The sequence below is a fragment of the Dasypus novemcinctus genome, chromosome 27 (assembly GCF_030445035.2).
Source record: "Dasypus novemcinctus isolate mDasNov1 chromosome 27, mDasNov1.1.hap2, whole genome shotgun sequence".
In the NCBI taxonomy this organism is placed as follows: domain Eukaryota; kingdom Metazoa; phylum Chordata; class Mammalia; order Cingulata; family Dasypodidae; genus Dasypus; species Dasypus novemcinctus.
This window is the reverse complement of record NC_080699.1, coordinates 412,905-426,134: the sequence shown is the minus strand read 5'-3', so window position 1 is coordinate 426,134 and position 13,230 is coordinate 412,905. Positions and strand designations below refer to the sequence as shown.

General features: G+C 52.6%; 1 long non-coding RNA gene across 1 annotated transcript in view; it reads left to right on the top strand.

The window, feature by feature from the left end:
* LOC131276318 (uncharacterized) overlaps window positions 1-12,506 on the top strand; it is a 43,637-nt gene extending 31,131 nt beyond the window's left edge. Inside the window, exon 3 of the long non-coding RNA XR_009183813.1 lies at window positions 12,044-12,506. This is a non-coding gene — a long non-coding RNA (uncharacterized lncRNA). The remainder of the gene's footprint in view (window positions 1-12,043) is intronic.
* The last annotated feature ends 724 nt before the right edge of the window (window positions 12,507-13,230 follow it).

Below are 13,230 nucleotides of genomic sequence, written 5' to 3'. Positions count from 1 at the left end.
GAAGGATTTCTTTATATATACTGGATATCAACCATTTATTAGATATATGGTTTCCTAATATTTTCCCCCATTGTGTAGGTTGTCCTTTAATTTTTTTTAACTACTCCGCCCCCCCCCCCCCCCCCCCCCCCGCTTGCTTGTTTGTGGGCTGGTGACTCTCCGCAGTGTGTGGGCGAGCCGCCTTCACAAGGAGGCCCTGGGACATAAACCCAACATAAACCCAGGGCCTCCCATATGGTAGATGGGAGCCCAACTGATTGAACCACAGCTGCTTCCCTGTCCTTTAATTTTCATGATAAAGTCTTTTGAGGACCAAAGTTTTTAATTTTTATGAGGTGCATTTATGTTTTTTTGTTGTTGCTTGTGCGTTAGGTGTAAAGTCTAAGAAGCCATTGCCTAACACAAGGTCCTGAAGAGGCTTCCATATGTTTTCTCATAGGAGGTTTATAGTCCTGGTTCTTTTATTTAAGTCTTTGATCCATTTTGAGTTTTTGTATATGGTATGAGGTAGGGGTGCTCTTTTTATTTTGCAAATGGATATTCAGTTTTCCCAGGACCATTTCTTGAAGAGACTATTCTTTGTAAATTGAGTGATCTTTGCCACCCTTGTCAAAAATCAGTTGGCTATATATATGTGAGGATTGATTTCTGAGTTCTCAGTTCTGTTCCATCGGTCTATATGTGTGCTCTTGTGTCAGTACCATGCTGTTTTGACTACTTTGTAATAAATTTTAAGATTGGAAAATGTGAGTTCTCCCAACTTCATTCTTCTTTTTCAAGTTAGCTTTAGCTATTTGGGGTGCCCTTACCCTTCCATAAAAACTTGATAATTGGCTTTTCCGTTTCTGCAAAGAAGGTTGTTGGAATTTTGGTTGGGATTGCATTGAAGCTATGAATTGCTTTGGGTGGTGTGATGGTTAGGCTAATAGGTCAACTAGGCCAGGTAATTGTGCCCGGTTGTTTGGTCAAACAAGCACTGGGCTAATTGTAACACAAGGACATTTATGGGCTTTAGTCATCATTGAGTTTACTGCAGAGATGGCTGATTACATCTACATCAACCAGGGAGATTGCTGTCAGCAGTGAGTGACGTTTCTTTTATCCAGTCAGTTGAGTGCCTAAAAGGGGAAGTGATTTCAGCATTCAGAGAGAATTTCCCAGCTGTCTTTGGACAGTGAACGTCTCCAAGAAACTCACCAAGAACCTTCATTGGACTTTCACTGGAGCCCCTGGTTTTCAGACTGCCTGTGGATCCTGGACTTGTGCATCCCCGTGGTCCCATGAGAGACTCTTATAAATCTCATATTATTGACAGATACCTCCTGTTGATTCTGTTTTCCTAGAGAACCCTGACTAATACAGCTTGGTACCAGGAGTGGTTCTTGAAGAACAGAATCTTAAACATGGGATGTCTGAGGTGGTTCTGGGAGTTTTGCAATTGACTCTCTACTCTAATTGGAGTCAAGAGTACTAATGCTTCCCTTTCCAATGACGAAGAGGCCGCTAACAGTCCTTGGTGCAAATTGGCAATTGAGATATGCAAAATAGCATCACTGGATTCCCCTACTTCCATGCTTATAAGAAGCAAGGATCTGGGTGAGAGTGTTTTCAACACTTTAACAGAGTTTTGTGGAGTCAAATGGTATGATGTTGGCTGTCTCCTCCTAGATACTCTGAATACTGTTAGGAAAGAGATGCGCTAAACACTTCAGATTTGCAACTTAAACACCACATGAATGATGTAAAAGTTTCTATGTGTTCTCTGAAAGAAAATCTTGTCTCCTGCAGCCACAGGCTTGAGATACTGGAGAACCAAACTCAGACCCTCATTGTACGAGTAGCGGAGTTACAGAGGAAATTAAAGTCTCAGCTCTGCAGGGTTTCTGTAGTTAAAGTGAAGGCATTGATTGGAAAAGAGTAGAATATAGAGACTTGGGATGGAGACGTATGGGATGATGATGATATTGGTGGAGACACTGGAACCCTGAATTCTGCTGAGACTTTACCAGATAAGCCTGTCGTGGCCTGCCCTGTCCAGGCCACACCTTGTCAGCCGTGTATCATCCAGCCTCCAGCCTGCCCCAGGGAGTCTGAAACAATTTCCAGCCCTGAGATGGGTACCAGCCAAAATGAAGCCTGCCCTGCCCAGCCTCCTGCCTGCCCCAGGGAGTCTGGACCTCCTCCCAGCCCTGAGGCATGGACCAGCCAAACTCCAGCATGCACTGCGGAGCCTCCAGGCTGCCCTGAGGAATCTTAAACCTGCCTGAAGAGATTAATCCCATCTCACCCGAAGAAAATGCAAAGAATGCCTGAGGTCAGTAGCTCGCATGACATTTCTGATCCTTCTCCTTACTCACCCCCACCACCCCTCTTCTCTTCCAGACCTATTACTAGACTAAAAACAACAGGCCTCCAAACTGCTTGAGCTTTCCAACTTGTTTAGACAGAAATAAGGGGAATATGTGTGGGAATGGATACTAAGGGCATGGGATAATGTGGAAGGAATATAAAGGTGGATCGGGCAGAATTTATTGATATGGGCCCACTAAGCAGAAATTCTGGATTCAGCGCTGTAGCTTGAGGGGTTAGAAAGGGCTCTAAGAGTTTGGATGGCTGATTGAAACCTGGGCCAAAAGATGGCCCAGCATGTCTGAGGCTGAGATGCCCGATTTGCCCTGGTACACAGTAGAAGAGGGAATTCAAAGGCTTGGGGAGATTGGAATGCTAGAATGGATTTACCATTTGAGAGCTGCCCACTCACCCCAGGAATGTCCAGAGGAAACACCTTTAACCTGGACTGTGAGGAATAAATTTGTAAGACTAATTCCATCATCCCTGAAGTGCTCTGTGATTGCTCTTCTCTGTAGTCCAGATATTACTGTAGGGAGGGCTGTGATGGAATCAGAATCCTTAAACCTTATGGGGATGATAGGATCTTGGTCCATTAAAAGTCATGTATCAGCAGTTAATCACCAAAGTCTAAGTGGGCGTGGCTACCGCAATGAAAGGCACATTCAAAGCAGCACTCAAAATAGTCACATAGAGTTATGGTATTGGCTAATATATCATGGGGTACCTAGAAATGAAATAGTTGGGCAGTCTACTAAATTTCTTCTGGAGATTAATTTCTTCTGGAATTAATGTCACTGGCTCAGAAGTGGTCTGACTGTGGTCCACCAGGCAGAGTAGGGACTTATGGAGGTCAGGTGATTGATGGAGTTTTAGCTCAGGTCCGTCACAGTTGGACTAGTGGGTCCCTGGACCCAGTCTGTGGTTATTTCCTCAGTTCCAGAATGCATAATTGGAATACACATACTCAGTAACTGGCAGAATACCCACATTGGATCCCTCACTTGTGCAGTGAGGGCTATTATGGTTGGAAAGGCCAAGTGGAAGCCACTAGAACGGCCCCTACCTAGCAAAATAGTAAATTAAAAGCAATACCAGATTCCTGGAGGGAGTGCAGAAATTAGTGCCACCATCAAGGATTTGAAGGATGCGGGGGTGGTGATTCCCACCACATCCCCATTCAAATTTCTGGTCTTATGTCATAATATTGTCTACAGGGATCATTTTTTTGTGTGTGATAATATATATATTTAAAATTTCTTTGTCTTTATTTTTTTTAATGTTACATTAAAAAAATGTGAGGTCCCCATATACCCCCCCACCCCCCTCACCCCTCTCCTCCCATAACAACAACCTCCTCCATCATCATGGGCCATTCCTTGCACTTGGTGAATGCATCTCTGAGCACTGCTGCATCACATGGTCAATGGTTCACATTATAGTTTACACTCTCCCCCAGTCCACCCAGTGGGCCATGGGAGGACATACAATGTCCAGTAACTGTCCCTGCAGTACCACCCAGGTCAACTCCAAGTCCTGAAAGTGCTCCCACATCACATCTCTTCTTCCCACTCCCTACCCTCAACAGCTACCATGGCTACTTTCTCCATCTCAATGCTACATTTATGTCCATTGCTAATCACAATAGTTCCAGAATAGAATATCAGTAAGTCCACTCTAATCCATACTCTATTCCTCCATCAAGAGGGTGCTTAGATTCCACTTGGATGATGGATGCAGTTCTCCTGTTTGCAGTTGTAGGCACTCTTGGCTCCCCAGGGATCTTGATTGCCTCTCCCTTCCACAAGACATCACACTGGTCCATTATATTGATATCATGTTGGTAGGACCTAGGTGATCAAGAAGTAGCAAAGACTCTAGACTTATTGGTAAGGTATTTGCATGAGAGAGGATGGGAGATAAATCCAACAAAATACAGGGGCCTTCTACCATGGTGAAATTTCTAGATGTCCAGTGGTGTGGGGCATGTCGAGATATCCCTTCTAAGGTGAAGGAGAAGCTGTTGGATCTGGCCCTCCTACGACCAAAAAAGAGGCACAATGCTTAGTTGGTCTTTTTGGATTTTGGAGACAACACATTTAGGTGTGCTACTCTGGCCCATTTACTGGGTGATCAGAAAAGCTGCTGGTTTTGATCGGGGACTGGAACAAGAAGAGGCTCTGCATCGGGTCCAGGCTGCTGTGCAAGCTGCACTACCACTTGGGCCGTATGATCCAGCAGATCCAATGGTGCTGGAAGTTTCCATGACAGAGATGCTGCCTGGAGCCTTTGGCAGGCCCCTGTAGGACAATCACAATGCAGACCCTTAAGATTTTGGAGCAAAGCCCTGCTATCCTCTGTAGATAACTACTCCCCTTTTGAGAAACAGCTTTTGGCCTGCTACTAGGTCTTAGTGGAGACTGAATGCTTAACCATGGGCTACCAAGTTACCATGAGTCCTGAGTTGCCTACCATGAGCTGCATATTGTCTAACCCATCAAACCATAAAGTTGGGCAGGCATAGCAGCACTCCATAATAAGGTGGAAGTGGTGTATACGAGATAGGGCTCGAGCAGGTCCTGAAGGCATGAGCAAGTTACATGAGGATGTGGCCAAATGCCTATGATTACCACCCCTGCCATGTTGTTATACCTTTTTTTCCCAGCCCACAGCTTTGGCCTCTAGGCCATCTGGTTTAGAACCAGTTGACTGAAGAGAGAAAACTCGGGCCTGGTTTACAGATGGTTTTGCACGATATGCAGGTACCACCCGAAAGTGGATAGCTGTAGCCCTGCAGCCCCTTTTTGGGACATCCCTGAAGGACAGGGGTGAGGGCAAATCCTCCCAGTGGGCAGAACTTTGAGCAGTGCTGGTTGTTATTTTGCTTGGAAGAAGAAATGGCCAGAGGTGTGTTTGTACACTGATTCGTGGGCTGTTGCCAGTGGTTTGGCTGGATGGTCAGGGACTTGTAAGGAACATGATTGGAAAATTGATGACAAAGACGTTTGGGGAAGAGGTATGTGGATGGATCTTTCTGAGTGGGCAAAAACCATGAAAATATTTGCGTCCCACATGAATGCTCACCAGAGGGTGACTTCAGAGGAAGAATCTAAAAATCAAGTGGATAACATGACCCTCTCTGTGGCTAATGCTCAGCCTTCTTTCCCCAGCCACTCCTGTCATTGCCCAATGGGCTTATAAACAAAGTGGCCATGGAGGTAGGGATGGAGGTTATTCATGGGCTCAGCAACATGGATTTCCCCTCAGCAAGGCTGACTTGGCTGTAGCTACTGCTGTGTGTCCAGTCTGCCAGCAGCAGAGACCTACACTTAGCCCCTGATATGGTGCCATTCCCCAAGGTGATCAGCCTGCTACCTGGTGGCAGGTTGACTACATTGGACCATCATGAAAGGGGCAATGATTTGTTTTAACGGAATAGATACATCCTCCGGATATGTGTTTGCATTTCCTAGACACAATGATTCTTCCAAAACTACCATCCGTGGACTTACCGAATGTCTTATCTACCACCGTGGTGTTCCACACAGCATTGCTTCTAATCAAGGAACCCATTTCACAGCAAATGATGTGCAGGAATGGGCTCATGCCCATGGAATTCACTGGTCTTACCATGTTCCCTATCACCCTGAAGCAGCTGGATTGACAGAACAATGGAATGGCCTTTTGAAGACTCAATTACGGCATCAACTAGGGGGCAATGCCTTTCAGGCTGGGGCAGTGTTCTCCAGGAGACTGTGTATGCTCTAAATCAGCGTCCACTCTATGGTGCTGTTTCTCCCATAACCAGGATCCATGGGTCCAGGAACCAAGGGATGGAAATGGGAGTGGTACCACTCACTATTACTACTAGTGACCCACTAGGAAAATTTTTGTTTCCTGTCCCTACAGCCTCAAACTCTGCTGGTCTGTAGGTTTTAGTCCCAAGAGGAGGAGTGCTATCACCAGGGAACACAACAGCGATTCCACTGAACTGGATGTTAAAACTTCTACCTGGCCACTTTGGGCTCCTCTTACCTCTGAATCAATAGGCAAAGAAGGGAATTACTGTGCTGGCTGGGGTGATTGATCCTATCAAGGGGAAATAGGACTGCATCTTCATAATGGGGGAAAGAAGAGTTTGCCTGGAACACAGGAGATCCTCTAGGGCATGCCTTATAATTAAAGTCAATGGAAAATTACAACAACCCAATCCAAGCAGGACCAACAATGGCCCAGAATCTTCAGGAATGAAAGTTTGGGTCACCCCACCCGGTAGAGAACCATGGCCCGCTGAAGTGCTTGCTGCAGGTAATGGAAACATGGAATGGGTAGTGGAAGAAGGTAGTGATAGATATGAATTTCCACCACGTGACCAGTTACAGAAACGAGGATTGTAATAGTCATGAGTCTTTCTTCCCTGTTTCGTTATGAGTATGATTGTATATGTAAACAAAACAAATTTTTGTTTTCTTCCCCAGTGTTTTTCCTTATCATATGACAAGTTATATCAGTTTCGTGTCATAATATTTGAGAATGTCAAGTTTAAGAGTAAATATTACCCAAGAACTTGTACCCTAACTGTAGGGAATTAATGCGTTTCCAGTTGTATGCAGGAGAGTTCAACTTTTTAGGTGGAAATGTGTGTATGTGTCTTTTATGGTTTTTACTTGGAGACTAAGTATGGTTTAATAAGGTAATGTGTATGGTGGCTGAGCTGACAAGGGTTGGACTGTGATGGTTAGGCTAATGTGTCACCTCGGCCAGGTAATTGTGCCTAGTAGTTTGGTCAGGCAAGCCCTGGGCTAACTCTAATACAAGGGCATTTGTGGGCTTTAGTCATCAGTGAGTTTACTGCACGGATGACTGATTACATCTCCATCAATCAGGGAGATTGCCATCAGCAATGGCTGATGTTTTTTCCAATCAGTTGAATGCCCTAAAAGGGAAAGCGATTTCAGCTTGCAGAGAGAATTTCCAGCTTGTCTTATGATAGCCAGCATCTCCTGGAAATTAATCAAGGATCTTCACTGGACGTTGCCCAGAGCCCCTGGTTGCAGCCTGCCTGTGAACCTGAACTTGTGCGTCCCCACGGTCACGTGAGAGACTCTCATAAAATCTCATACCACTGACAGATCTCTCCTGTGGATTCTGTTCCCTAGAGCACCCTAATATAGCTAGTACTGACTTCTTTACAATATTCAGTCTTCCGATCCATGTGCACGGAATCCTTCCATTTATTTAGGTCTTCTTTGATGTCTGTCACAGTGTTTTGTATAAGTCCCTTACATCCTTGGTTAGATTTATTCCTAGATATTTGATTCTTTTAGCTGCTATTGTGAACGCATTTTTTCTTCTTTGGATTATTCATTGCTTGTGTATAGAAACACTACTGATTTTGGGGTATTGGTCTTGTACCTGCCACTTTGCTGAGTTCAGGTATTAGCTGTGGCAACTATGTTGTAGATTTTTCAGGATTTTCTACATATAGGATCATGTCATCTGCAAACAGGGAAAGTTTTCCTTCTTCCTTTCCAATTTGGATGCCTTTTATTTCTTTCTCTTGCCTAATTGCTCCGGTGAGCATTTCCAGGACAACACTGAATAACTGATAACACTGGGCATCCTTGTCTTGTTCCTGATCTTAAAGGGAAAGCTTTCAGTCTTTTCACCATCAAGTAGGACGTTGGCTGTGGGCTAAAGGTTTGCTGATTTTGTTGCTCTTTTTAAAGAACCAACTCTTGGTTTTGTTGATTTTTTTTTTTTTTTTTTTTTTTTTTTTAATCTCTGCTCTGATCCTTGTTATTTCCTTCTGTCTACTCCCTTTGGGCTTAGTTTCCTCTGTGCAGTGGGTATGAGTGGCACCCTCTGCAGCGTCTCCCCGTCAGGTCGTTGTCGGGCACAGCTCCGGCACCTGTGGCTCCCTCTGCAGTCACTCCCCGTCCAGTGTCGTGGGCACAGCTCTGGCGCCTGTGGGATCCTCTGCAGCATCTCCCCATCTGGTCGTTGTCGGGCACAGCTCCAGCACCTGTGGCTCCCTTTGCAGTGTCTCCCCGTCAGGTCGTTGTCCCACACAGCTCCGGCGCCTGTGGCACTCTCTGTAGTGGCTCCCCGTCAGGTCATCGTCACACACAGCTCCAGCACCTGTGGCAGCCTCTGCAGCCAGGCTGTTGTCGGGCACCGTTCCAGTGTCTGGCATCCCTGGCTCCCGCACTGCTGCTGCCCTGGCCAGGGCAGGGGTGGAGGGCTGAGTGGCGTTTCTGCTCGGGCCTTCGGGCAGCCTGGCCCTTGGTGGTCGTCTCTAAATGAGCTCAAGCGCCCCTGCCCCCTCACGCTCCCTGAGCCCTCAGCTCAGTGGGTGGGACCGGGGGACCGCTGACCCACGTGCCTTGCAGCGAGCACCTGGAAGGAGCACACCTTTGAGCCAGGACAAGGCTGTCGGCTCCTGCTGGTCCTGTGTGGGGGGCACTGTGGGGTCCTGCAGGGGAGGGGACCCGCCTTGGAGTAGGCTAAGTTCATGTCTCCGGCGGCTGTTTTCGCTCATGGAGCTTACGCGGCTTCGAGCTGGGCCAGCCCCCAGCAAGCCTGATCGTGGCCGTCGCCATACTTTGCTCAGTCTGCTTCTTAATGTAAAATGGGGCAATACGCAGGACCTGGTGAGAATGAAACGAGCATTTATTAATGTAAGGGTAGCAGGCTTACCATCAGCGCACCCCGCTGTGGCTCAGGAGTTATTCTCAAGGTCTGATGCTTGTCCTCGGGCCCAGCTTCATACCGGTCCTCCTCGGTAGTGAGCTGTCCGCAGAGGGCAGAGAAGGGGAGCCCCGTGAGTCCACTGACCACGGGTTCCACGGTGCCGAGGAACGAGTGGATTCCCTAGTGTCCCTGGATGGCGCGTGACCCTGGTTCACCGAGCTCGGGCCTGTAGGTACCAGGCACTCTAGACCACACGTCTCTACTTCTCCAGTGTCTCTGTAAAGCCGGTGCTGGTGTCCCTTTGTAGAGGAAGGAATGAGTGGTGAAGTTCTCGCCCGAGCCTGCACAGCCGGGCCGATGGGGCGGACGTGCCAACCTGTTGTTTTCACTGCCCATGGCGCTTCCCTAAACACTGTACATCATGCTCTCCAAATTGGAAAAAGTACATATATGTGGATAAGTATAAATACATTTAAGCACCTGCCACTGTCAGGAGCAGCTGGCACCCAGGCCCTCGCTTCCCGCTCCTCACATGCTGGGGCCAGCTGGACTGTTCCAGCACTGACCAGTTGCCATGGCCAGTTGGTGGGGTGGGGCACAACGGGGCTTCCTTAGAACTGGAACCTGACGTTTGTGACGTCTTCTGTTGCCTTGGTGGGGGCTCGAGGCAGGCCCCCTATCCCGTGGGACCTGCTGCCACCTGCTTGCTGGGAAGGAGCCGGCTGAGCATATGCGTGACCTCCGACATCTCTCGGAGGGGCCGGTGCGAACACAGGACCGGGCCTGGGGGGCGCGTGGACTGCGGGCAGGGGTGGGCTTGGCCTTGGCTCGGCCCTCCCCGATGCTGTGGCCCTGGAGTAAGGTCCAGCTCAGGTTCAGGTGGCTGCAGTGGCACAGATGCAAGAGCAGCTCAAGCCCACCCAGGGCACACCTCTCGTCTCCCAGCTTCCTCCATGCTCCCCTGCTCCGTGGCCCCCGCCCACAGGTGCGCTGGTGTTTCTCAGCCCTGCCTTGACGGGAGGCTGAGGCACCTCGCTGCCGCCTCCCCTGGGCAGGTGCAGCCTTGGGGTGTGGTGTGTGGGGGCGGGCGCCGAGCCCGGGAGCCCACTCCCCTGCCCAGCGCTTCTGCCCGAGCCAGGCCGTCTCCTGCCCTCCCGAGGCGGCCCCTCTTCTGTGCCTGCCCTCCTGCCTCCCCAGGCCTTGAACCCGTCCATTTGGGTCTCGTTTTGTCCCTGCGGAAGGTCCCTCCATTTTCATGTGCCAGGGCCCCCCTCTTCTCCCGCTGGTCTCCCCACAGCTGGCTGTGCGCAGAGCTGGCCTTCCCGCAGCAGACGGCGTCTGTCCAGGGGTGTCCAGCAGAACTGCTCCCCTTGGAGGCGCGGCTCGATCGGCTGGTCTGCTCTCCACCCTCCCCCTCCTGCTTTGCTGACCGCCCTTCTCCGTCCACCTGGCCTTGTGTTCTCGCCCGCCTGGGCCGAGGTCCTCTTCTGAAGACAGCGCCCACGGCCCTTGCTCTCTCTTCATGTCTCATGCTTCGATAGTCCCATCGGTTTTTACCCGGAGTCCTCTCTGTCCCCCGTGCCCGCCTCCCTCCCTGCTCATGTAGGACCCCAGGATCTGCTCCTCCCGAGTTGAACTCCTGGGCCCGGAGCATCTTAAGACAAGGCCTCTGCTGCCCGCTCACCCCCTGGCCCTGCCCCTCCAGGCCGGTTCCTCCACTGTCATCGTGCTCTCATCGTGCTCTCCTCGGGCCCTCCCTGGAGCTCTGGCCCTGGGGGCGCAGGGGGCGGTGCTCTAGCCCACCCCCGGGGGGTGGGGCAGGAAGGGCCAGGAGCTCACACCGTCCCTCGAATCCTGACGGCAGACCCTCCCTGGCCCCCTGGGCTTTTCTCCAGGAAGCTCCGCTGACCCCAGATGCCACGGACGGGTCCTCAAGGAGCCTGGAGCTTTGGGGGGTGGCACCTGCGCGTGGGGGAGGCGGCGGGGGCAGCCGGAGCAGGGCAGGCCCAGCCGGGGCCGCCCTCCCGGTCTCTGAACCTCGGCGACGCCCGCCGGGGACGCTCTGTGGTTCGCAGCCTGGGCGCGGGCTGGTGACCGGCAGGTCCTGCTGCCCCTGGGCTTCCCCGGCTCTGACGCGGCTCATGAGGCCGGTCTGCGCAGCGCAGCTGGCGGGCGGGGGCGCTCCTCCACAGGCAGGGCTGGCCATGCAGGCCTGGGGCTTCCTTCTGGAATCCGGCAGAGCTCGCTCTCGGGGTCCAGGGGTGGCGTTGAGGCCGGGGAGCCCCCACCAGCGAGGCAACCTTAGGAGCACTTGGGAGACTGGAAAAGGAGAGCGGGGCGGGAGGGGGCCCGAGGCCGTCGGCCTGAAGGCGCATTGTGGGCACGTCTAAGCGGGCCTGGCCCCTGACTGTCCCCAGGTCCCCGGCCTGCGGTGTCCACAGCCATGAACCCACCCGAGTGACCCCGAGAGGCTCTGGCCGTCGGGGTCGGAATCTGGGTGCGTGCGTCAGGACACGAGGCTTTCCTGGCTGGGGGCCGCGTCCTGCGCCCCAGCGGCCCCCGAGCCGCTCTTGCCCCGGGAAGGCCGGGTGCCCGGGGGCACAGCCCTGGCTGGCGGGACACTGGCCCCAGCAGGCATGGCCAGCCCCGTCGTCACTGCCGCAGGGCCCTTGGCTTCGAGCTGAGGGCAGAGCGCGCCGTGTGCCTCCCCAGCGCCTGGCGCAGCGCAGGGGCCCGCGCGGTGCGTGGGGCCCGCGGAGGCCGGAGGATGCGGGGAGGGCCCTGCCGGCTGGGGGACCGGGAGGCGCCAGGGAGCGGCCGGAGGGAGGCCGCGCCCTCGAGAGGGGCCGCTTAGGTGAGCGGGTGGCACCGGCGGGAGCTCCTGCGGGGCCTGCGGAGCACCGGGGCAGCTCCCGAGCCCGCCAGCCAGGGCGGGTGCGTCCCCGCCCCGCAGCGCCTCCTCTGCCCACCCTTCATCCTCCGCCATCTGTTCTCCCCGCAGGGGTCCCTGAGCCTCCAGGCGCTCGCCGGCTCCCGGCGGAAGGATGCGGCAGCTCAAGGGCAAGCCCAGGAAGGAGACGTCCCGGGACAAGAAGGAGCGCAAGCAGGCCATGCAGGAGGCGCGGCGGCAGGTGGCCACGGTGGTGCTGCCCACGCTGGCCGCGCTCGTGCTGCTCATCGTGCTGATCGTGTACGTGGCCACGCGCCCCCCGGCCGAGTGAGCGCAGGCCCGGCCCCTGCCGCCTCGGCTGGAGCGGCTCTGCCTCCCGAGTGGGGTGGGCGCGCTGCGCCCGGGACGGTCCTCTTGTGCCTTCAGACTCAGCCCGCGGGGGGCGCGCGCATCCCAGACTAACACGTCCGCGGTTCCCAGGGGCGCTGTGTCTTGTCTGTGCTTGATGTGATTTGAGATATGTCGGCTGGAAAGTGAAGTATTTATTTTTGGAATAAAGGAGATCGTAGCCTTACACTGGACAGCGCTTGTTTTGCCCCAGTGGCCCCCCCTTTCTCCCGGGGTGGCCCCACCTCACGTCTCCCTGGAGACCTCCGCTTCCTCCTGTACTCCATGCTGTGATGTTAATCACGTCCAGTAAAACTGTGCTTTTTGTCTGGATCACTTCAAGATTGAGAGACTCTGGAGAGGAGCAGAAATGGTTTGTTTTAGTGAAATAAGAGTTCCAATTGAAATAAAAACACGAGTGCTTTTTGCATCAGTTACTCCTACTTAAAGGCTGCATCTGCAAACAGCCGCAGTGGTCCTGGCGGTGGCAGCCCTTGCAGGGCCCTTGGCTGGAAGGGTCCAGCTGAGGTTTAGAGGCACATGGGCTGCCCTGGAGGGCTCCTAATGGAGCAGCCCCTGGCCTCTGGTGGCTCTTACTGTTTCTCCCCTTTGTGAGGTAAGATTCTTTACTGTTTGCGCGTGTCTGCCTGTTGCTGCTGAGCACTGAGTGACTTGTGCAGACAAAGCATCCTTCTAATCTGGCTACACGACTCGTTCACAGTGGCACAGGCCGTTCTGGGGGTCTGGGGCCTCCTGCAGGGGCAGTCAGAAGACAAGCAGCTGTGGGGAGGAAGGACCCCTGCTGCCTGCAGCCCCTCCCAGCACGTGCTAGGGCTGGCAGCTCTGGGGCACCAGAGCGACACGGGCACACCGGTGCCCAGAAAGAGGTTTACCTGATGCTAACAGATGCA